The sequence below is a fragment of the Strigops habroptila genome, chromosome 2 (assembly GCF_004027225.2).
Source record: "Strigops habroptila isolate Jane chromosome 2, bStrHab1.2.pri, whole genome shotgun sequence".
NCBI lineage: Eukaryota > Metazoa > Chordata > Aves > Psittaciformes > Psittacidae > Strigops > Strigops habroptila.
In genome coordinates, this window is record NC_044278.2 from 120,027,979 (window position 1) to 120,050,592 (window position 22,614).

Here is a 22,614-nt window from a genome sequence, read left to right on the forward strand (position 1 = left end):
CCATCTAGTCTAGGTCATGCTTTGCCTGGGAAGGCTGGACCAGATGATCCTTGAGGTCCCTTCAACCTGGGATTCTGTGATTCTATGATAGGATAATTTGGGGTGGAAAAGACCTCAGGAGGTACCTGCTGCTCCAAACGGGGATGGATAGAAGCCTCTGGATAAGCCCTAAAATCACCTTTTCAAGTGTTCATGTCTGGTACTAGCTTCACCCCAGTCCGCAGACTAAGATAGTTTGGTCTGAATCACCCCTGGCTGTCAAGAATAATTGGTTTCCAAATGTGTGCCCTAAATACAGACCAAAGGCATTCATGCCCTCAAGTCTTAAATCTTCTCAACTTCCAATTAGGGCTCCTGCCCTCACTGTGGGGTCAGTGGGAATGTCCCTAGGGGCAGCCCCTTGTTTTCCCTTTACTTAACCATTGGTCACACAGCAGCCCACTGTGCTGTCAAATGGTGAAATCCCAATCTGGGAGCTGCTAATTAAAGATCCATCATTTCCAGAAGTCCTTGTGCAAGCACTGAACAGCTTCCATAGGCTCTCAGGGGAGAAAATTATTATTTCCACAGCCCATGCAGCATCTCCCTTAAAATTTGCTCACAGCGACTTGCAGCCCAGTGGCCAAGGTTACAGCAGATATCTTCTTTTCAGCCTTCCCAGCTAATTATATGCTGCAAATGCAGCATATAATTTCAGTTAGACCCATGGTCTAACATTGCTTTAATGAAATCTCCCCAGTGGGGACTCAGAGAAATAAAAAGGGACAGATCTGCACTATCTGTCCTGACGAAGCTGTTAATTTCGCGCTGATGACAGCAAAGCCCTGAGGTGTCAGAGAGCTCTTTGCCGAATCTTCGCCGACAGAGACTTTATTCATGGCGTTAAAAGTGCGGCCTTCTTGTAGCATTCAAGGTCCCTTGGTCTTCCTATGTAGAAATGCCCTTGAGGGGAACGTCAGCTTTCCCATGCTTTTGGCTGAGACCTCGAAAATCGCCGAGGCACACGTCATGGAGCCCAGTGAGGTCAAAGGATTCATTGTGTGAGAAAGCTCTGGTTAGAGCAAAATCAAACCCTGGCTGACTGTGAATTGTGCTGGTCCAGGGTAGCCACGTCCCTGGAATGTGAGAGAGCCACTTGTTGCACATGCAGTGGGAAGAACTTAGAGCTGGATTAGGTTTTAACCCTGATGGTTGCTGGGCATGGTCACATTAAGTTTTTGTTAAAGGGTCCAGGACTTAACTTCAGCTGCCCTTTCCTGTCCATAGCACCCAACCTGCACCTGGTGATGCCTGTGAGAAGGAACTGATGGTGGCACCCCTTTTCTCATCTCCATCTTCATTCATGACTATCTAGATTTGCCCCCATCCTCTGGCAATTGCTGTCCTTCAGGCGAGCAAGATTGGACACTTCCTTGGATCTTTAATATGAAACACCAGGGAAATGAAAGCAAACAAGACCCTGATTTCCTACATGTTCATCTCAGAGGAATTTGTTAAGCGCTGGCAAATTGGATAGAGCCTTGGGCGACATGGTCTAGTGTGAGGTGTCCCTGACCATGGCAGGGGGTTGGAACTGGATGATCTTATGGTCCTTTCCAACCCAAACCATTCTATGATTCTATGATTCTATGATTCTATGATTCTGTGATTCTATGATTCTACGATTCTATGATTCTATGATTCTGTGATTCTATGATTCTATCCTGCCCTTACTTCTGAACTGAGTCCAGTAAATTATAATTGGCCTAAGCAGATTTTGAGAGAAAACATGAATTTTTAATTTCCAAAAAAAAAAAGGTCATATGTTCCAACAGTTAATCACTTCTCTGTTACCTCTGTCTATACCTTCAGGTCAGTGCACCCTTTCCTATTAGATGAGCAGACGTTTCTTGTGCAACCAAATGTCCTTCTCAAATACAACTTCCAAGAATAAGCCCTTAAGGGAAAAAAAGTAGCCAAGAGCATATGGAGATGCTGGATGGGCAATATAACACCTTTGGCTCCTTTGCTTCATGGCTAAGTGCCTGCTCACTGGGGTTGACCAGAATAGATTTCAACTTGAGTCTCACACCTTTGATTTCCCAGCAAAATGCCATTGCTGTTCCAGCATCAGTCTCCAAAGGACCTCTCCTAACTGCTATACCTCTGTTCCAGTCATTAGCTGGAAACTTGGACTCAAGCCTACAGACGTGTGACCCTCCCTGTCATTGATTTCTAGCCTCTGAGTGATTTAAGAATCCTGTGCTAAAAACACAGAAAGAAGAATGTGACTGTGAGAACATTGTGGGAATGGTGGGAGCTCAGGAAGTACCGTATTCCTGCAGAGAGGAACCTGAGCACTACAAAGCATGGCCCAGCTCCAGAGGGGTGTTGGAAAAGCAGGAGAAACCCCTCTTTTCCATGCTAAAACCTCTCCTTGTTTCATCAGTGTTGGTTAAAACAAATTCTCTTCAGGAACAAGGGTCTTATAATTGCACAGCTTATTCATGCCTTTAAAGAGAGAGCTCCTTTGACATATGCCTGCTGGCAGAGAGCACTTTCCTTCCATATAATTGGCTCTTATTTCCCTTCCTTTTCCTCAGCATTGCTTGTACTGTTGCATCATGCACAATATTTAACCCAGCTGCACTCCTTTTGGTTCAGCTATTTCCCATATTTAGAAAACATTTCCCATTTATTCCAAGGAGCCAGAGTTCCTTGGCTTGGATTGCTTTCATATCCAGGCTGGGGAAGGGGAAAGGCAATGTTGGCACAACTATCCCCACACGGCATGTGGTAAAGCACTATGGTCAGGGAAATGTTAGGCTGATTCAGGCTGAATGGCTGTGGGATGGGAAAAGTCCCAATTTGCTTAGCTCAGCATAATCTTTTGGGACAATGCCCTGGATAATTATTATTACAATATCCTTCCAGATCAAGCCCAGATATCAACAGGAGCCCATCTTCCTGTTTACTGCATGGTTAAGCAAGGCCAGGGAGCAATATGCAAGTATCTAAGGCATTTCAAAGCGTTTAAGGAATTTCATGAATGCCAGTTATACTGGTGAAAGGCTTCCTCACCCGTGATACAGATGTCCAAGGACACTGCTATCGGGACATTTATCACTGTGCTCAGCTTTCTCAATACCCATCCTTAGGATCAGCAAGTGCCTTGTTCACGAGCATCTCTGATCTCAGGTATTGGGAGGAAAGGCAGAGTCAGAGAAGAGAGTTCTTTATCAGGTGGGTCTCATTTAAAATCATTCAAGTATGGCTTTATTCACCTTGTGCATAAGAAGGACATAGAGCTCTTGGAGTAAGCCCAGAGGAGGCCACGGGGATGATAAGGGGCTGGAGCACCTCCCGTATGAAGACAGGCTGAGAACTCTGGGGCTGTTCAGCCTGGAGAAGAGAAGCTGCGTGGAGACCTCAGAGCAGCTTCCAGTGTCTGAAGGGGGCTACAAGGCTGCTGGAGAGGGACTCTTCATCAGGGACTGGAGTGATAGGACAAGGGGTGATGGGTTCAAACTGAAACAGGGGAAGTTCAGGTTAGATATAAGGCAGAAGTTCTTTACTGTGAGGATGGTGAGGCATTGGCACAAGGTGCCCAGAGAAGTGGTAAATGCTCCATCCCTGGCAGTGTTCAAGGCCAGGTTGGACAGAGCCTTGTGTGATATGGTCTAGTGTGAGGCTTCCCTGCCCATGGCAATGGGGTTGGAACTAGATGACCTTAAGGTTCTTTCCAACCCAAACCACTCTATGATTCCCCCCACACCGCCAGGCTGAAGACCAAAGGGAGCTGTAAGAGCCTGTGCTCAGAGATTCCCTTGATTTTGTGAGGTGCATCATTTATCTCCTTCAGCTTTTTAATTTTACACTTCACTTGCTGATATTAGAGCGACCCAGAATGGAGCTGTCTTTGACATTTTCCATGCATTTACTTGAACTCGGTTTTCCCATTTCATTTGATTAATTCTGTTTGTGTTTGTTTTATTCAGTTGGTGATGGAGTGGAGGATCATGCATGTCTGAAAGACTCTGTAATTGCATTGCCTGTCTTCTAATAGTGCAATTAATCAGGCATATTAATCATCACTGCTTTCCAATTACAGCCACACATGTAGACATACAGCCCTGAAAACGCAAGTATAGATCTAAATCTTTACAGACTTATTCCTGTTAATAACAGTTATAGACGTGGTGACTTCCTCCATAACCTCTGGGTGAGGAGTGGCTTTTTGTGATGAGTTATTTGATTTGAAAACCTTGGTCATTTACATGGTTTAATTGATGAAACTTATTTCCCTGAAGCTTGAAGTCTTATATTTGATTTATTTCCTGAGACTAGCAATCAGTTTGTTGGTGCTCTGGATGGACAGTGGTTTGTGATATTGCTGTGCTTGCTTTACTTCCTAATAGTCTACCAAAAGGCTGTTAGAAGTCTGTAAGTTGCTTATTAAGAGGAGTCTTGAGTAATATATGGCTTGACTAATGTATGGATGGCAACGCATAGGTGGATTATAAACCTGTCAAAAGACACTTTGACTTTTAGTTATGTTCTTTGGCATGAAATAAATGCCATTCCTCTATGAGCTCTATTATCTTCAGCATATCCATGCCTCATCTGAAAGGAATTGTTAAGATTTATTGCCCAGCATTTGGCCATTGTGGTAGCTGAAGGAGTTTCTTGTTGCTGCCGTTGTGTTATTTGGGGGAAGGGGTTCCTGAGATGAGCAGTGTCTATGGAGTAAGGAATTCACTGGGAATTCAGCATCACAAAGCTGAAATATTGCCAAATACTGTTTAGTGAGAGAGACTTCAGTGCCTTTGAAACCTCTACAGGTCCTCTACAGTGTTGCCCCAAACCTCAAGAGCTCATAACACTACTACAATAGAACCAGAATCAAGTCTTGCTATGCTGCTGGGTCTCTTACAGTCCTGAAACCCACGGCTGGGGATCACTCGTGTGAGCCTTTGTTTGAAGACAATTTTTTTGTGTCTCTGAATTAAGTATTATAAGGTTAGGACTGGACTTAGTGGATGCTGAACTTGACTTCTGAAGGACCATGGTGTGTTTTCATAAGCAGGTAGTTTGGCATAAGAGTTTTCAAGCCAGGGAATCTCCAAAGCACTGGGTAACTGACTCCTGGTAGATGCAAGTGGAAATGATTGCAAATAGCTCATTGCACTACTAATTATGCAAATGATTGTATTTACACTGATAGGAATTCAAGGAGACCACTCAGCTTAGTCTGGATGCACACAGGAGTGACTAGAAAATGAAGCCTAGTCCATCATTCGTCTTGGTTCAGGACCTTTACAGACCTCCAGTAACTCATGGCTGAATACAGATGATGTAGTAATAACCTGCCCTCAAGGACAGAAACTTGGTTGGAAGCTTTAACAGAGAGGCACGGGCATGGGAAGACCGGCATTACAGCTGTCACTGGAGTATAGAAGCTTTTTCCCTCCTTGCTATCCATTTTATAATGAATACTTCTCATTTCCCTAATTTAATTAGCTAACAAAAGACCATTTACATTCATTAAATAAATCAGCATTCTGGTTCATTGTGAAGCTAATGATCCAGTCTCTAATTCACACGGTTGCAAGGAACTCGATAAACAAAAGTAGCTGCTGCTTGCAAGTGCCTGCCTTGGTGAAACCCGGCTTTGCCAGCTCCGTCCATTCAATGCTGGCCACATGGAGAGCCCAGTGCCCCCTGCCCTGTCCCTTTCATACCTGGATGCTGCAGGGTTCAATGGAAGATGTGTGTGGTCCTCATAGTCTCCTTCTTCCAAGGGCATGGCGAGTCCTTGCTCTGCGTAGTACATGCCTGCTTATCCACAGAAACTAGGTGTTGTACAGGGGGCCGCCTGGAAAAACTTATTCTTTAGCTCAAAATTAAGGATTTGCAGACAAAAGAAGCCTCTACAAACAGAACTAATAAAACGTACAATGTATGTGGAACAGGCTGCCCAGAGAAGCTGTGGCTGCCTCATCCCTGGCAGTGTTCAAGGCCAGGTTGGACACAGGGGCTTGGAGCAACCTGCTCTAATGTGAGGTGTCCCTGCCCATGGCAGGGGGTTGGACCTGGATGAACTTTAAAGTCTCTTCCAACACAAACCAGTCTGTGTTCTATGATTCTATGATTCCATTTGCTTTTTGTAACATTGGAGGCTGTTGGTTTGATCTTGATACTCTGAAAGTGGGAGGTCTCAGACTGTTTTCCAGGAATTAATAAATATCTACAGTTCAGAATTGGTCACACAAGTGGCTGAAACGGATAGGAAGTGGACAACTAAACAACTTCATGGTGTAGGAGCAAGGATGAAGGTTCAGGGGTGAAGAAAAGGGTGCAGCTGCACAGTGTAGAGCATGTGATGGGCTTTGGCTCTTTATGAAGAGGAGGGTGAGGGAACTCTGATCCCAGTTTTGAACTTGTATTGAACATGGTATTGAATTCATGTTAAACATGGTGCTGAACTAAGAGGTCATACTGGATGAGGACTCTTATGGATATGGGTCTCATTTTCTTACTACCATGGTAGTACAAGTGGCTCCTCTTGAGAAACTATGAGGATCTGACCAGAGCCTCATTTCTTTTACACCAGTAATGTTGGCGTCACCTCAAGTTCAGACCAGAACAACCCAGGGTAACAAAGGGTTCTGCTTCCATTCCCTGGGGGATAGGCATCCAGAGATGGGTGAGCCTAAATGAATCACATCCTGCCCAAGCTTTTTTCAGGCACCAGAGAATCACTCTTTGAAGTCTGAAATCCCAGCTTCATCCATCTGAGATGGGAGTACCAAGATGTCATGATGGAATGATGGAAATTTGCTTTTCTGTCACTGCTGGGATGTTCTGCTGACAGCTCCCTAGACCTTGACTGCATTGACTCCCTGCAGTCCTGTTGTTCATTTCTTTAAGTTATAAAGAGGGGAGGTACCACTCTACAGACCAGCCCAGGGCTTTCAAACTCAGCCACATTTCATAGAATCATAGAATCACAGAATCGTAAGGGTTGGAAAGGACCTTAAGATCATCTAGTTCCAACCCCCCTACCATGGGCAGGGACACCTTGCCCTAAACCACGTGGTCCAAGGCTCTGTCCAACCTGGCCTTGAACACCGCCAGGGATGGAGCATCCACAACCTCCCTGGGCAACCCATTCCAGTGCTTCACCACCCTCACTGTAAAGAACTTCTTCCTTATATCTAATCTAAACTTCCCCTGTTGAAGTTTGAACCCATTACCCCTTGTCCTACCACTACAGTCCCTAAGGAAGAGTCCCTCCCCAGCATTCTTGTAGACCCCCTTCAGATACTTAACAGCTTCTTCTGATGGGCTTGTGCTGAACCCTTCGGAGATCATGTGTCTAGCCAGCAAGGCCCAAGTTTATCCTATCATGGATTTCTAACTGAGGTATCTGAGGTAGGATCCTTTCCTGACTGATATAAACTGCTTCAGCCTTCAGAGAGAGGTTGAATTGAGTTAAGATTCAGGACTATAATCCATAGTTTGGTCACTCTCTCTCTCTAAGGCAAGTAATTTCCTAATGAATTCCAAATGATGAACTACACAACAGAAAGCTGACAAAAGCGTAAGTTTAACTGCAGCACTGCTCCAAACCATGAAAATCTATTCTATTTTTCGTATTTCTAAACCAATCCCCCTGCTGTTTTCTGAAAGTCTTTCCTCTTCTGGCCCATCATTTGAAAAAAATCCAAACCTATCTACATTTGTGAACAGAATAATTGAATAGGAGAATTACACTGAAAGGTAATGTAATAGCTTTCTGAGCACTCACAGGAAACAAAGATCTGTGGAAATGTACAATACTGGAATAGAAAATAGCTTTGTCTTTGGAAGCCACTAGTCCAAGTGTCCAAGGCTGGTTTTCTAGTGGGTGGAAAGAGAAAGGCACTTGTGCAGATTGGTTCAAACTACCCTAGAGTATGTATCCCAAGTAGCTCGGCTGAACTACCCTCTGGAAATCTCTTCACCTTGCCTATAAAGAGAATACTTAGACTAAATGCTTATCTGTTTTAAACCTGTAGACTTAGATCATATGAATTATACTCTGGCATCTCTTCAAATAACCAACAGAGACTGCAGGAAAAAAGGAGAAATCTCCAGGGGCATAAGCCAAGCAACTGCCTTTGAGTCCTTCAGATACAGAAAGACAAAACCTTCCCCAGGAACCCTTCTGCTGTCTACTACAGGACCTTAGCTCAGGTCATGAGCACATCACCCAAAGTGTTGGCAGTGGAGAGAAAAAGAGAGACCTCAACAGACAGCAGTTCAGAGCAGGAACATGAGCTGGCTTGACAATAGGTGTACTGAATAGGATTGTCATGACAGACATTAATCTTTGCTTGTTCAGATGAGAGCAGTGTCTTCCTTCACGTCCACCCACCAACACGAATGTCAGGGCTGCTGCCGAAACCAGCCAGGAATCTTGAACAGGCAACAGCACCCCCTGAGCAAAGGTGTAATTGCCTTTCAGTAATAGTAGTGTTTGTGTAGTTTTGGCTTCAAAATCAATTCGGGTTGAAAACAGAAGGCGAAGGAAAATTATGATGCTAAAACAGCCTAAAAACAGTGAAGGCATTTTTGAGCTACAAGATGTTAAAACATGAACCCTGGAATAAAATTTGGTATGTTTTTGCCCAGTAAGCCTTTTTTTTCCTCTCTCCCCATGATATTGCACCACAGTGAAGAACCCTCCTCCAGGTTTAATGGGAACAATGTGTTCTGAAGTCGTAGGGAAAGACATTAGGTTATTCTTGCTTATTTGGATAAATGCTTGTGTTTTGTGAAGGACCTCCCAGTAAGTGTGTGGATACTGCTGTTGCTTAGCATAACAAACTGGTCTTGGAAGAAGAATGGTTTGGGATTGAAACAGGGATGGTGTTGCAGTTGAAGCAGTCTCAAAACCAAATTGATAAGGCTTGAGGAGGTTTGTCTCCTCCTAACACAGGCACAAACCCTGTGCGGGCAACTTTAGCTGTGCCTAAATATACAAGATAACTTGGGGCACCCAGCAGACAACCAGCTTGTCTGGGTGGCCTTGTCATAAAGTGGAAGGCCTTTACGTGTTCTCCCTCTCTTTATATTCATGCGTAACACGTAGGGAAGTGCTAACTGCAAAACACACTCTAATGGTAAGATCATAAGGCACAGACATGGTTCTTCCAATAGATGTACAGCAGTTTCTCCCTTGCCATGCTAAGCCTTTCTCCCCTTGGAGTCCTTTGCAAAATCAGTGCTTGAGCTTGAAGTTAAGGACCAACTTCTACCTCCACATTTCATTCCTGGGGTCAGATATGGGACTTTGGGGACTTCCTGAGATGTGACTGTGATGGCTTGTCCCACCAAGCTTTGGGACAGCCAGTCACCCCCAGCTCACATTCAATGGGGAGACATAAGCACGAATGCTGCACACTCGTCTCACCCAGTTCCTTTCAAATCCAGCCCTGCACAAAACATACCCACGTGCATTCAGCCCCAATCCTTGTTTCCAAAGCTAATTACCTTTCTCCCCTTAAAGAGAATTCCTGCACTGTTGACATTCATCACCCATGTGCCAATCTCACTGTGTGAAGATATATTGTGATGTGCAGAACCAGAAGTGTCCCAATGGCACTTTCTGAAAGTCATTTTGAGTGATCATCCCTAAAGGGTCCCTTAAGCACATTCAGCTCTAGATCAGACAGCATCACCTCTGCCTCATCAGCATCCTGCAAAGCCACGCTTCATTCCTTCTCCAGCCCTTTCTGGTCTTCACTGAGAGACGGACAGGCAGAAAGTCCTTTCTCTCCTCAGACAGCTCCACCACTGCCTCATTCATCTTAGCACCTAAATCAGAACTGCCCCTGAGCTTGCTGCACACCGTCGTTTTTCACTCTGTCCCATCCCCTCCTTTGGTGCCATTCACAGGAGCTCATGGTAGCATCATTAGATCCTCCTCCCCTGCAGCTCCTACCACCCATTTATCTCCACCATGCTAATCTGTTTGAATAGAAAAGACTACTTCTACACTGACTTTAGGAACTTGGAGACATTTCCAGAGGCATTAGAGTGCTCACCCTATTTTCCTGTCCATATAGACGATTGCAAAGCCTTCCTTAGATCCAGGGCTTGGAAATCCACAGATGTGGCTTAAAGGTGCACAGGTCTTGAGTTGAGTCTTTCCAAACTTTCTTATTATGTAGATCCCAGAGCACTCTGGTCCTCCCTTCTCTCCTTCAGGGTCCCTAAAGTGGGAAGAGCTCTGCATTGATACTGCAGATGCTCCAAGCATGGCTGCATGATGGGAAGGATGCAGGACCTGTGATTTACCATCTTTTTCCTGTGGAGCAGCTGCACAAAAAGCCACTAATTGAGTCTTTAGCTTCAAGGTACATTGTCTTTGATGGCTTTTCAGCTCTCCCTCCTTCTGCTGCCTCTCATTCCTGCTGCTGCATGCCGTCGCTTCTTTCCTGCCAGCACAGCTGCTCTGCGGAGAGCTGGTCCAGGGAATGGGTCCAACAAAGCAGCATAGCCAAAACAGGGTTTTGGGGGGATAATCAGTTACTTCCCTGATTCTTTTTATCCTACCCTACCCATCCATAGCTCTGTGGCACTACACCATGATATGGCAGGAACAAACACTTGGGAAGGCGTAAGGGAAAAGGGCTGGAAGGCAATTGTTTAAGCTGCTGTTGCTGCAAAAGAAAACATATCAAGAAACCACAGCCTGAGGTGCAAGGCCTCTAAGTGAAAGAACAGAGGGGTAGTGTCACATTCCTTTAAATCCCCCAAGGAATTTGACTCACTGGGCAGAGATCCTTTTTGCAAGGAAAAAAAACCCAAACAAACAGCCCTTTATACATCAGGAAATGCTTATTATCTCCTTCACCCTCTGCTCCTTTCTGTGCCTCTTCCTTTCAAAGTTAGCGTCGTGAGGATGTACAGGGATGCTGAATAATGTAATAAATAAGTAAGTGCCCTGAAGCTCAGTTTTGATTGCAAGATCTGCATGGATTTGTGGAGACACCGTAAGCTGTGCAGCAGAATGAAAGCCTGGCAGCGTTCATAGCCCCAGACCCCTGCTGAGAGCTGCTCAAATACGTCTTTAAAGAAAGAGAAAATTATGGGAAAGGCTGGAAACAGCCTTTTCCCCCCTCATTTCTCAGTTCAGCACATCCCAGTGACATTTCCTCAGGTGTTAGGGTGAGTGCTTTGAAAGCCTGCCAGAATCACATTGTTTGATCTTGGTGTTAGAGACACCAACTCCACCATCTGAAAGAAGTCTCTCATCACCTAGAAAAATGGGTCTTGCACTCCATGGGGAAGAAAGGCACAGAGGTGGTTTTTGGGAGTCTGCTGTTCCCATTAGTTTCTGAGGCAGCTGAAGAATTTAGCACTGAGACTTTGTGGAAAACATCTTCACTTCTTCACTGGCATGGTCCTCCCTGGGCTATTTCTTCTGCCACTAAAAGCAGCTCAAATTCCTGAGGCCTGTGGGTTTGGGACCTCAGACGTGCTTGACTCTTTCTGGAGGTATTTAAAAGTTGTGTAGATGTGGCACTTAGGGACATGATTTAGTGGTGGACTCTGTCATGTTAGGTTAATGGTTGGACTTGATGGTCTTAAGGGTCTTTTCCAACCTAAATTATGCTGTGATTCTGTAGTTAATGAAGAGAAATACGTACCTCCAGAAACTGATTTGGGGCTGCTCAGATCCAAATCACCTCAGAGTGTCTCTGAGCTGCCCCAGGCTGTAACACAACCTTAAACAATTCAGTTCCCTATGTAAGCACTTTGGTCTCATGTCCAGTATTGGGATGGGCTCTCCAGACCCAATGGTGCTACTCTTTTGGAGACAGGGGCAAGAGAAAGCATGGGCATTTCAGGTCATGACTATCAGCTCACTGGGGACTGTGTTTGTGTCCATCACTTCTCTTCCACCTTCTGTCTTCATTTCCTGCATCTGATTTCCCTGTGGTCCCTTGCATTCCCCCTCATCTCCAATTCCTTGCCACCTCCAGCTCCTGTCTCCTGTTGTGTGCTGAAATGGGAAGCTCCTGGGGATGTTGGAGTATCCAGTTTATGTGGCTATAGTGTTACTGGTGTCTGAGCCAGGTAGCTTCATGCTGGTTCTGGTGACAACCATAGTTGCACCTTCAGACCACAGTACAAGCTCCTTGCTCTCAGGCAGGAGCTGGGCTTTAAAATGCTTAAATGTGAAACAGCAACCAAGGAATATGAATATCAGGCATTGCAAGACCCTGGACAATCTGTCCAAATGTAGCATAAAGGAAGTAACTACCAAAAATATATCCTTCCTAAAAGTGAAAAGAAGGGCTAACCTGATGGGGATGTGTCCAAGCAGCAAGCAAGGAGGCAAGGCTCCTATTGTTTTGAAGCTGGGAGCCGTGGTGTGATCATGAGTGTGGTGCTAGAATGAGGAACCGCTGAAAGGCCAAAACCTTTTCTATCCCTGCTCGCTAATATGAGGCTGCCGTAACGCAAGTGTGGCAAGCAAACATCTCCAGTTTCTGGTTTCAGGGCAGGCTTAATCCAGCATCAGCCTAATTGTGTTGCCCTGTGGTTTACTGAACCAGTCTGATCTTGTTCCCTGTGGTTAATACTAGCTGCTAAGACTTTTTTGCTTTTAATTCTTCTTTTGACATCTCTTCTTGTCCTAGATTAGGCTAAAGGGCTTAGCTTCCAAAACATGCAGCTTTGGTATCTCTAAAACACCTTAAGACTTCAAAAAAAGCAATATTTAAGTACACTATTTGAGTCCACCTCTTTGGTCTTCTTGATAATGTTAGGGGTATAAGCAGGCTTTCTAGTCAGCATTTATGCAATGTCTTACCCAGAGAGATCTTAGTTCATGGCTGGGATTTCTATGTATTGCTAAACCGATTCACAACTTGGCAGTGTGTTCTGTCTTTAACCAGCATAGTTCAGCCACAGATCCTTCATAGGGTGGGCAGGAGCTCACTCAGCCTCAGTTATTTGGGTGTAGGGGACCTTAAACCAAGGTATAGGCCCACAGCAGCAGATTGCCTTGGGAAACTTTCTCTAAGGCAAATGTGTTCCACTGCTCTGCTGAGAGACCTTGCAAATCCTTCACCTCTAACTTTCCCCATCACAGCTTTCAAGAGAAGAGATCCAGAGACGTAGTGCTGGTGCAACGCAGCATAGGATCACAGGATCATAGAATGGTTTGGGTTGGAAGAGACCTTCAAAGCTCATCTAGTCCAACAACCCTGCAATGAACAGGGACACCTTCATCTAGTTCAGGTTGCTCAGAACCACATCCAGCCTGGCCTTGAATGTCTCCAGGGATGGGGCATCCACCACCTCTTGGCCAACCTGCGCCAGTGTTTTACCACCCTCATTGTAAATAATTCCTTCCTCACATCCAGCCTGAATCTCCCTCTTTCAGTCTAAAACCATCACCCCTCATCCTGTCGCAACAGGCCCTGCTAAAAAGTCTCTCCCCATCTTTCTTATAGGCCCCTTTTAAGAATTGAAAGGCCTCAACAAGGTCTCCCTGGAGCCTTCTCTTCTCCAGGCTGAACAACCCCAACAATCTCAGCCATTCCTCATAGGATAAATGCTCCATCCATCCTCAGGACCAGACCACAGTGTCAGCGTGACATCAAAACCTTTCTCCATGGCATCTTCTGAGTATCTTCTGCACTGAGCACAAAACCCTCCCTGTGGGACAGACAATGGGGGCTGGGATCTTCCTTCCTCTCTTCCCCAAACCCTTCCACTCAATTCATGTCATTTTGTTCAGATGCAGCTGGAAAGAATTAAAGTGTCAGCCAGGCACAATTGCCTCCATTGAGATGAAAAGCTGCTGGAAGAAACAATGCTAACAAGCATGGCAAAGAGAAAAAGGGAAAGCCTGATGCTGTTTAGCTGGTAATAATCAGCCCCAGAAACGGAAAGAGGCAAGATCCAGCATGGCTGCTGTTCAGTTCAGGGGAGGTCCAGTTAGGACCAGGCTGATAAGAGCTACTTAATTGTTACTAATCCTTTACTGGATGGAGTCTGGTCTCCAGAAGGTGCTTATCATGCAAAAGCATATAGCAAGCTGGTTGCAAAGAGCAAGTGCAGGAAGATGCTCCTAAGACTTGGCTGTTGCGGGAGGTGACCTGCTTGGATAGGGTTATTTGGTGGCTGGGAGGGTGCAAAGCTTAGGAGATCCTTCGGATATTCATGTTACCCAAAATGGAGTGATAGATGTTTAAGTCATATGGAGCAGTGGGAGTACTGGGACGATAGTGACATCCAAATCACACTGGAAGTACTTGCAAAGGGGAGGTTGATTGTCTCTGGTCTACCCAGCTCTTAAAATCTGTGATGATTTCATGTGTGGCTCCAGGTCTTCCTTGCTTGCGTGCTCTGGGGTAGGTCAGAGTTTGCCTCTGCCCCTGCAATGTGATGCTGGTGACTCAGTTTGAATGCACCATCAAGTCAAACATTTGATGTCCCTGGGAACTCCTCTTTTTTTTAACAAGCTAAAGCAGTTGGACTAATAAAAGGTATGTTCCTTCCCTACAAATCTGGCTTAAGCTCAGCCTTGCAGTCTTGCAAAGCAATATTTACCCCCTATCAACAAGGCATATTGTTTCTAAAAGGAGCAAGATTGGAACAGGGCAGGACATGTTAAACACCAGGTTATGGGGGTGACAGAACATCCTGGAATTTGTTTTTAAGGTGGAATTGATGGCAGAGAAAGGAAAACAGCTTAAAGGAAAACGCAAACTGGTTGTACATTATTGAAATCAAGGCATCTTAAGAATATATTTAAGTGTTTTCCTGGACTGATGTCTATGAGTTGCTCCCTAGCAAAAGTCAAGGCAGAGCAGTGAAAGACCATTGCTGGCAAAAGGAATATGACTGCACGAGATGCACTGTGAGATCTGTAAAGCATCATTTTGCTTTGGTGCAAAGCCTGCTCCCAACGTGGCAGGCTAAGTTTGAACTGAAGTACCAACACATGGGTGCCTTTCATTGCTTTCTGAGATAGGACCTTCCTTTCTGTATCTTATCAGTTCAGTAGCTGTGTTAAATGTCATGACTTACTCACAGCAGTGCAAACACCCAACTGAAACAAGGTCCAGCGCTTCTGGCACCTGCTTGTACATGCCCTATCATTTAATGCAAGCAGCACCTCCCAGTTGGGTGGGACAGAGAGCCGTGATCTGTCTTGATATGTGTTTTCAAGGGGGAGGCAAGGGAAGAGAATGGGTACTCAAACAAAGCCAGTTCTTACAATCCAGTGGTTCAGTCAAACCATTGTTCCACTTAATCCCATCTTCTCAGATAGCAACTGTTCATTGGGAAGATGCGAGTCTTCCCAGGATGCAGCTGGTGAGCTGTGCAATACCCTCAACCATGCGAAAACAGCTTTCTCACCCATCCATGTAAACTTCTTATGCTCTCTGAAGCATAACGTTAGATTACCTGAATAATATTGCCTTCCTGCTTCTTTTGGTTAAGCCTTTTCTTTGAGCTGAGGTTTCTCCAGAGAGGCATTGAAGTGAAAATCACTCCTTTATGGCCCCTGTTGTAGTGATTTTCACAATAAACATCCTCTCCTTTTCCCCTGTTTTGTCTCTTCTTTCAGAGCTAAGGGATTAAAATTACATGAAAATTACAGCATATGGTCTTGACTTGTTTTGCAAGCACAAGCTGAGGTCCCAAAGGGGATGTTTCTCCCATGCCTGGCACCAAGATCCCTTGCACAGATTTAGGGAGTGTTTGAAATAGGAAACAGCCATGTAAGGGATCTCATACGTAAGAGAACAAGGACGATGCTCTCTGCCACACTGCCCTAGTACGAATTGCGCTGTTTGGACACATTCAGGACTGCTTTGCTATGCCTGCCTTGGGTACAGGCAGCACCTCTTCCACAGATGTGGAAGATCTTTCCACATCTTTATTCCAGATGTGATAAGCTCTATGCTGGAAAAATTTGGGCCTCAAAAAGGATTTAGGTACCTGATTTCTAGACTGGTTCCCATTTGTATCTTATTAAAACTCACTCCCTCAGTCTTTTCTCTGTGGGTAGATGTCCTACCCCCAGAGGTGGTATGTCCCCATGAGCCTTTGTCTTGCCTTAAGCTCAGTCAGCGGTAGCTGTGCCCTGGCAAACTTAGAGGAGACAGGAGAACCTTCTAAGTGTATTGACACCTCTTAATGTCCTGGTTTCAGGTTTAACACAGGTTTTGACTTGGTCCAAGTGTCCAAGTGTTTGCCCCAAGGCTGCTACCACATCTAGATATCTTCAGAGAAGAGCCTCCAAGTGGAGCTGATGCTATCCCAAGCGCATCACAAGAATCAGGTTCAGCATCTGTGCTTGGCTTTGCATCCCCAGAAGACCACGCCATCACATCCTCTTGCAGCTCAAAGCCCTGGGATGTCGGGAAGATGCTGCTGCTTCAAGATGATGCCCTGGCTCTGCAGTTGTGCTTCTTCAGAAGCCTTCTTGATGCTGCTGTCTGCTTCCAGCCTTCATGAATCCCTGCAGGGGCCTCAGAAGGAGGAATTACTCCCTTGTTAGCACTTCTCTGCATTCCAGTCTCCCATCAAGAGTCCAGATGAGGAAGGCTTTGCCATCAAGGTGGTCTCTTTCCTGATTCTGCCAAATTGCCCCAGGGTGCCTCATTAAGCCCAGCGCTCCCCCTCTGCAATGGAGCTCGTTGCTTTTCTAATGCACGGGCTGACAGGCCTGGAAATATCAAGCTCAGCAGCTTCGAGCCCTGCTCAGATCTGAAGCTCTGTGCTTCAGAGCTAATTAGCTGGATTTCAGATCAGGAGGGCAACTGCCTGCCTGCTCTGACAGCCCTGTTTCATCGGGACCTCCCAGGAAGATTGTTTTAAAGCTTTTTCCCTTCCCAAGCTTGAAATGAAGTCATAGAATCAGAATCATAGAATAGTTAGGGTTGGAAAGGACCTTAAGTCACGGAAAACTTCTTCTTCTAGAGGGCAGAGTAGGGAAGCAGGCATTAAATAATACTTTTTCCTTCTTTGTTTCATCCAATACATTTTTCCTTTTAGGCAAGTAAAGATCATTTCACACCCATCAACCACCTCTGCTTCAAGAAGCACTGGTGGGAGACATGTTTGCTCTCCTGAGAACCTCCCTACACCACCACCTCCTGTCCCACAACAACCACCATTGGCACAAGAAATGCCTTGGGTGAAGGCTGTGGTTTTATTGTATATTATCATAGAATCATAGAATCATAGAATGGTTTGGGTTCTAAAGCACCATAAGATCATTCAGTTCCAACCCCCTGACATGGGCGGGACATCTCACACTAGACCGTGTTGTCCAAGGCTCTGTCCAACCTGGCGTTGAACACTGCCAGGGATGGAGCATTTGTCGCTCCTTTGGGCAACCTGTGCCAGCGTCTCACCACCCTCACAGTAAAGAACTTCCTTATATCTAACCTGAACTTCCCCTGTTTCAGTTTAAACTCATCACCTCTTGTCCTATCACTACAGTCCCTGGTGAAGAGTTCCTCTCACACGGTTCTTCTCTGCTTGAGGCTCTGCCTCTGGGAGGCCACCACAGTGCTCTGTGACCCACAGGACCACAGATTTTAGGGCTGGAAGAGAGGATCCTGAGGAACCAATTAGATTTCCCAAATTATACCTGACATTCCTCATCTCAAGTCTTAAACTTCCATTGCAGCCATGGCATAGATGAAGTCCAGAGCTGAATTCGCAGCTTTTGGCTCCTTACGTGTTGGCCAACATAAGATCAGTGGTGGTTTTGTGCTGCTCAGCTTTATACAATTGAAAAGACCTGGCAGCATTCAAGGCCAGGTTGGATGGGGCTTGGAGCAACCTGCACTAGTGGAAGGTGTCCCTGCTTGTGGCAGGGGGTTGGAACTAGATGATCTTAAGATCCTTTCCAGCCCAAACCACTCTGGGATTCTATGAATCTATGATTCTATGATTCTATGACACTATGATTTTAGAGTCTTCATGATTTTAGAGGTGCTTTAGAGATGCTTCATGATTTTTGCAGGCCAAGCGTTTACTGATGGAGCATCAAAACCTCTACCCCTCCATAACCTGCTCTGATGTGCTACAAAATTTCCCTATGAGATTCGTGTATGAATTCAAGCCCACCTGGAGTTGTTATTCCCTCCCCAACCCATTCAACCACTCTTCCGCCTTCATCTCTAGACCTTTAATCACCTTTGCAGTGGATGCTGGGCTCCTACACAATACGTTGCTATGGGCAATTGGAGCCACTACAATAAATTCCCACCTGAGTCCTCTGGCACCCATTCAGACAAGCACTTTCTTCTTTATTTTCCCCCTTCACACCCCCAATTAAATATAATATGCCATTAAATTGCCTTTATATTTGTGTTGGTGGGCATGTCAAATGCTTTCACAATACCAGCTCTTACAAAACCTGAGACAAAGGGTCCCACATGAACTGGCTGCCCTCTGTCACTTCACTACAAAGTCCTTCATTGTACATCAAGCCTTAATAAAAGAAACCTAATGAGACACCGGAGGGGCCCCAGCAACACAGGATCTGGGACCTGAAGAGGGTCAAGTCAGGGGGGGAGGCTTTCAAATCTCTGCAGCATTAGGTAGCAGGAGTTATTTAGTTGAGTGGAGCTGGTATTCTCCTCAAGGATAAGGAGAAGGATTTCCAATGCCACCCCATGCTCGGGGCCTGATGTCTCCATTTATAGAATCATAGAATTGTTAGGGTTGAAAAGGACCTTAAGATCATGTATCTCTCCACCATGTGTCTGCAGAGCAGGGGGTGCAGCTCTACAGGAGCTATGGGAGAACTGAAAGCTTTGACATGTCCTACACATACTGCCTTATTAATCTCTTGCAGTGCTCCAGTGTAAGAGGGAAAAAAGTTCCATTCCTTGTTTGTGGGATATGATTTTTTTATGATCCTCATTTCCTCACCAAGCTGAGCATACGGCAGTGCCCATCCTGGAAAGGAGGTGGTGTGAATCATTTCCCACATCTGCTCATTTCTAGGAAGCAATGATCAAAACCAAGACATTCCCTTACCAGAAGTGAAAGAATCCTCTGGTCCCACTAAGTTGTTGATGTGCAAGGAACAGGGGAATGCTGGTGGGACTGACTGGACCTGCCTTCACCTGCTTTGCATTGCCAGTATAACAGGAACAAGCTGATTGCACCCGCAGGCTCATACATGCCCTTGTGCACTGGAGAACCAGGTTTCTGCCGATGGAGGGGAACTAATGTGCAGCTAGACAGGCACATGTCTGCTCTCATTGACCTTATGTGGAAAAGATGCTGAACACCAGTGTCTTCCCCTGGTTGCTAATATACCATCCTTAAAAGCTATCCATCCATTCCCATACCATCCTTAAAAGCTATTCCCATATAGAAGCTGGGCCAAGGCGTGGTTTGCCATACAAAGATGCACAGCATGATGCTATGCAGTATTTCTGCCAGAAGGCAAGAATTTCAGGACTTCTTGCTCTGTCCCTGTTTTATGAATTACCAGAGAACTGCATTTTCTTAGCTATCATCTAGAAAATATGTGCTTGCTCCACCCTAGCAGGAAGACTTGTGAGCTCCACACCAAGCCCACAGGAACCAGACTGTTGAATCAGCCCTTTAGGGACACAGTCAAACCAATCCAAGCAGCTAGTCCCACAGAGTTTATGGATATTGTTCCAGTCCAAAGCCTGCTTCTAGCAATGGTTGTGTTGGAGGAAGATGCGTCAGCCTGTGCTCAGTGTGCTCGGTGCATGGGGAGCTGAGCACGTCATTGTGTTGGACAACATTGCACATCATAACATTTGCTTTGAGACCAGTCAGCATCAAGCCCTGTACAGAAAAACAGGATCCTCCTTCCTTCAGAGTACAGAACTGCAGATGTTTTTAACAGCTGCAATGTTTTGCAGCTTTTAAAGCCAGCATCCATCCTTTAATTCAGCTTCTTCATCACTCAATGTCCCGATTAGCAAAGCTAACAGAGATTATGAGTTGTCTTTTCATTTCAAGCATATTTTCAGTTGCTGACCAAGATGTTGGGAGATGCTCACAGAGGGAAGCAGGTTCTGCAACTCAGAGGCAGTCTGGCAGAAAAGTGGCTTTGCTTTCAAGGAACTGTTGATCCTTGTTCTCCCTAGACCCTGTTTTATGGTTGTGGAAAGAGACTGATTGGGAAAAGACTCAGACCTGGCCTGTTTAATAAGCTCAATTTTAATTCAAGAGTACAAATGTGGTTAGATGTCTTATAAACGGGTTGGTTCTTGCTGACAGAGGAGGTTTCTCCAGAGGAAGTTTTGGTTAGGGCGTTTACAACCGGGTGAAAGCTGCTGGAGGACTGGACATTCCTCATCTGAACTGTAAAATACCACAAACACCATTATTCATCATATGTGTTTGATATTAGAAGTCAAGTGCTTTGTGACCCATTCATTGCCTTTGCCCCCAGCCAGACTCCGTGCTTCCCAGAGTTTTGTGTCTGTCCATTCCAGGTGCCCTGATGAACAGGGATGTGCTTCATCCAAGTGATCCTCATCATCTACCTGGGCAGAAATTTGGATCAGCTTTGTAACCCAGTCATGCAAAGCAAAACAAAGCCCAACACCAAATAATTCAGGTGCTGTATCCTGAGTGTCTTGGTTTTGATCCAGCTGAATCCTAGGATGAAGGCTAGAGACAGGACCCTGCCTCAGGGCGCTCAGTCACCGGCAGTATGGACTCAAAATCCTGGAGACCACAGTTCATCACTTGGTTTTATTTGAAAACTACTCTCTGAAGTCATAGCTATTTAAAGATCATGTCTATTTAAAACACACATACACAAAAGGGAGATAGAAATAGCAGGGGCAGTGAGGAATGGGGGCCTGAGCTTAAATTCTTCCTCGTCTGAGCACATGGTGACTTGGATGTTTTCCATGGATGGCTCACAGCCGCTGTTCCTGGACTGCCAGCAGCAGGGAAAGCAACATCAGCCACACGTGGTGACAGCCCCCCCCCTGCCATACAGCAAGCCTTTCAGTTTATTTGCAGGTTGTTATCACACTATTTATAGGCTGCACCTATTTCCGACCCTGCAGAATTACATTAGAGAGGCATTGCCACTTCCAGAGTCCGGGGGAGACAGGGATGTTTGAAGAGTGACAACTGCAAGGACAAAAGAAGAGAAAGCCTGAAACAAGAGAGATGGAGAGGGCAGGCAGGGCACAGGGTCTCTCAGAACTATCACTGACTTACTAGAGAGTGTCTCTGTCTGTATGATACATACAGGCATTCCTGCCTCACGGGGTTTAAAGGCTGGCCATAGTGACAAGGAGAAGAACTGAACATGGGATAACACCCAGGGCCCTTTATTTTTGCAGTATTCTTCTCTCTATCTCCTGGCTTCTAATTTCATACAATCCTAGAATCCCAGACTGGTTTGTGTTAGAGGGACTTTAAAGCTCACCCAGTTCCAACCCCCTGCCACAGGCAGGGACACCTTCCACTAGAGCAGGTTGCTCCAAGCCTCTGTGTCCAACTTGGCCTTGAACACTGCCAGGGATGGGGCAGCCACAGCTTCTCTGGGCACCCTGTGCCAGGGCCTCACCTCCCTCTTCGTAAAGAATGTCTTTCTTGTGTCTAATCTAAATCTGCCCTCTTTCACTTTATAACTGTTACCCCTTATCCCATCACTACCTTCCCTGGTGAAGAGCACCTCCCCATCTTTCCTGTATTTGCTGTATCTTTAGGCACTGGAGCTGCTCTAAGGTGTCCCCTTCAGGAGCCTTCTCTTCTCCAGGCTGCCCCAGCCCAGCTCTCTCAGCCTGGCTCCAGGGCAGAGCTGCTCCAGCCCTCGCAGCAGCTCCGGGGCCTCCTCTGGCCTCGCTCCAACAGCTCCACGTCCTTCTCCTGTTGTTACCCACAGAGCTGGATGCAGGACTGCAGGTAAATTAAGGCTAATTCAGGAATTTTAGACTAAATTTCTTCTCTCTACTATTCTGCAGCTTCAGGAGACTTCGGCTGTTGTGTCCCAATGGAAGGAACCTTCCTTTGTCACAGGTGTAGAAAACAGAGTCGCCTTCTCATCCCTGGTACATCTGGTTCTTCTACAAGCACGAGGCTATCCCATGGGACTTGCATCTTTCCTGCCTCCCAGCCTGAGCAGCTGCAACCCGCAGGCTCTGCACCAAGCAGAGACCTAGCGACAAGCATCCAGCACTCAGTGACAACACTGGCTGTTGTCCGAGATTCTCCATGCCTGTTATAGCACAACAGCTGTGAAATGCATTACTCGCAGATGTCTATAATTAGGGACCAGCACTGCCTTCCGATGGCATCTGAACCAAAAAGGCCAGTGAACATTGAAACACTTGCTTTGGGCAATAAATAAAACATTCATGCGCTATAGACCTGTGCAATTCAGTTTTACTAATTTAGCCTCATTCTAATTGTGGGAGCCAATGTTTAGCTCCATCCTAATTGTGGGAACCAATAGAAGGAACCCTGGACCCAAAAGAGATCATAGTTGAGCTGTTGTTTCCAGCAAGACATTCCCATATGGCCAGGAGGCTTTATGTCCCGAAGTCATATACGATCCTAACTGACAGAAGTAGGTCTTCATTGCTATGT

At 45.7% G+C, this 22,614-nt stretch overlaps 1 long non-coding RNA gene across 1 annotated transcript; it reads left to right on the plus strand.

Annotated features, from left to right (window-relative positions):
• Window positions 1–3,139: 3,139 nt before the first annotated feature.
• Window positions 3,140–22,392, plus strand: LOC115604336. The gene is made up of 2 exons (XR_003990224.1): window positions 3,140–3,222; window positions 21,990–22,392. It is a non-coding gene; the product is annotated as an uncharacterized LOC115604336 (long non-coding RNA).
• The last annotated feature ends 222 nt before the right edge of the window (window positions 22,393–22,614 follow it).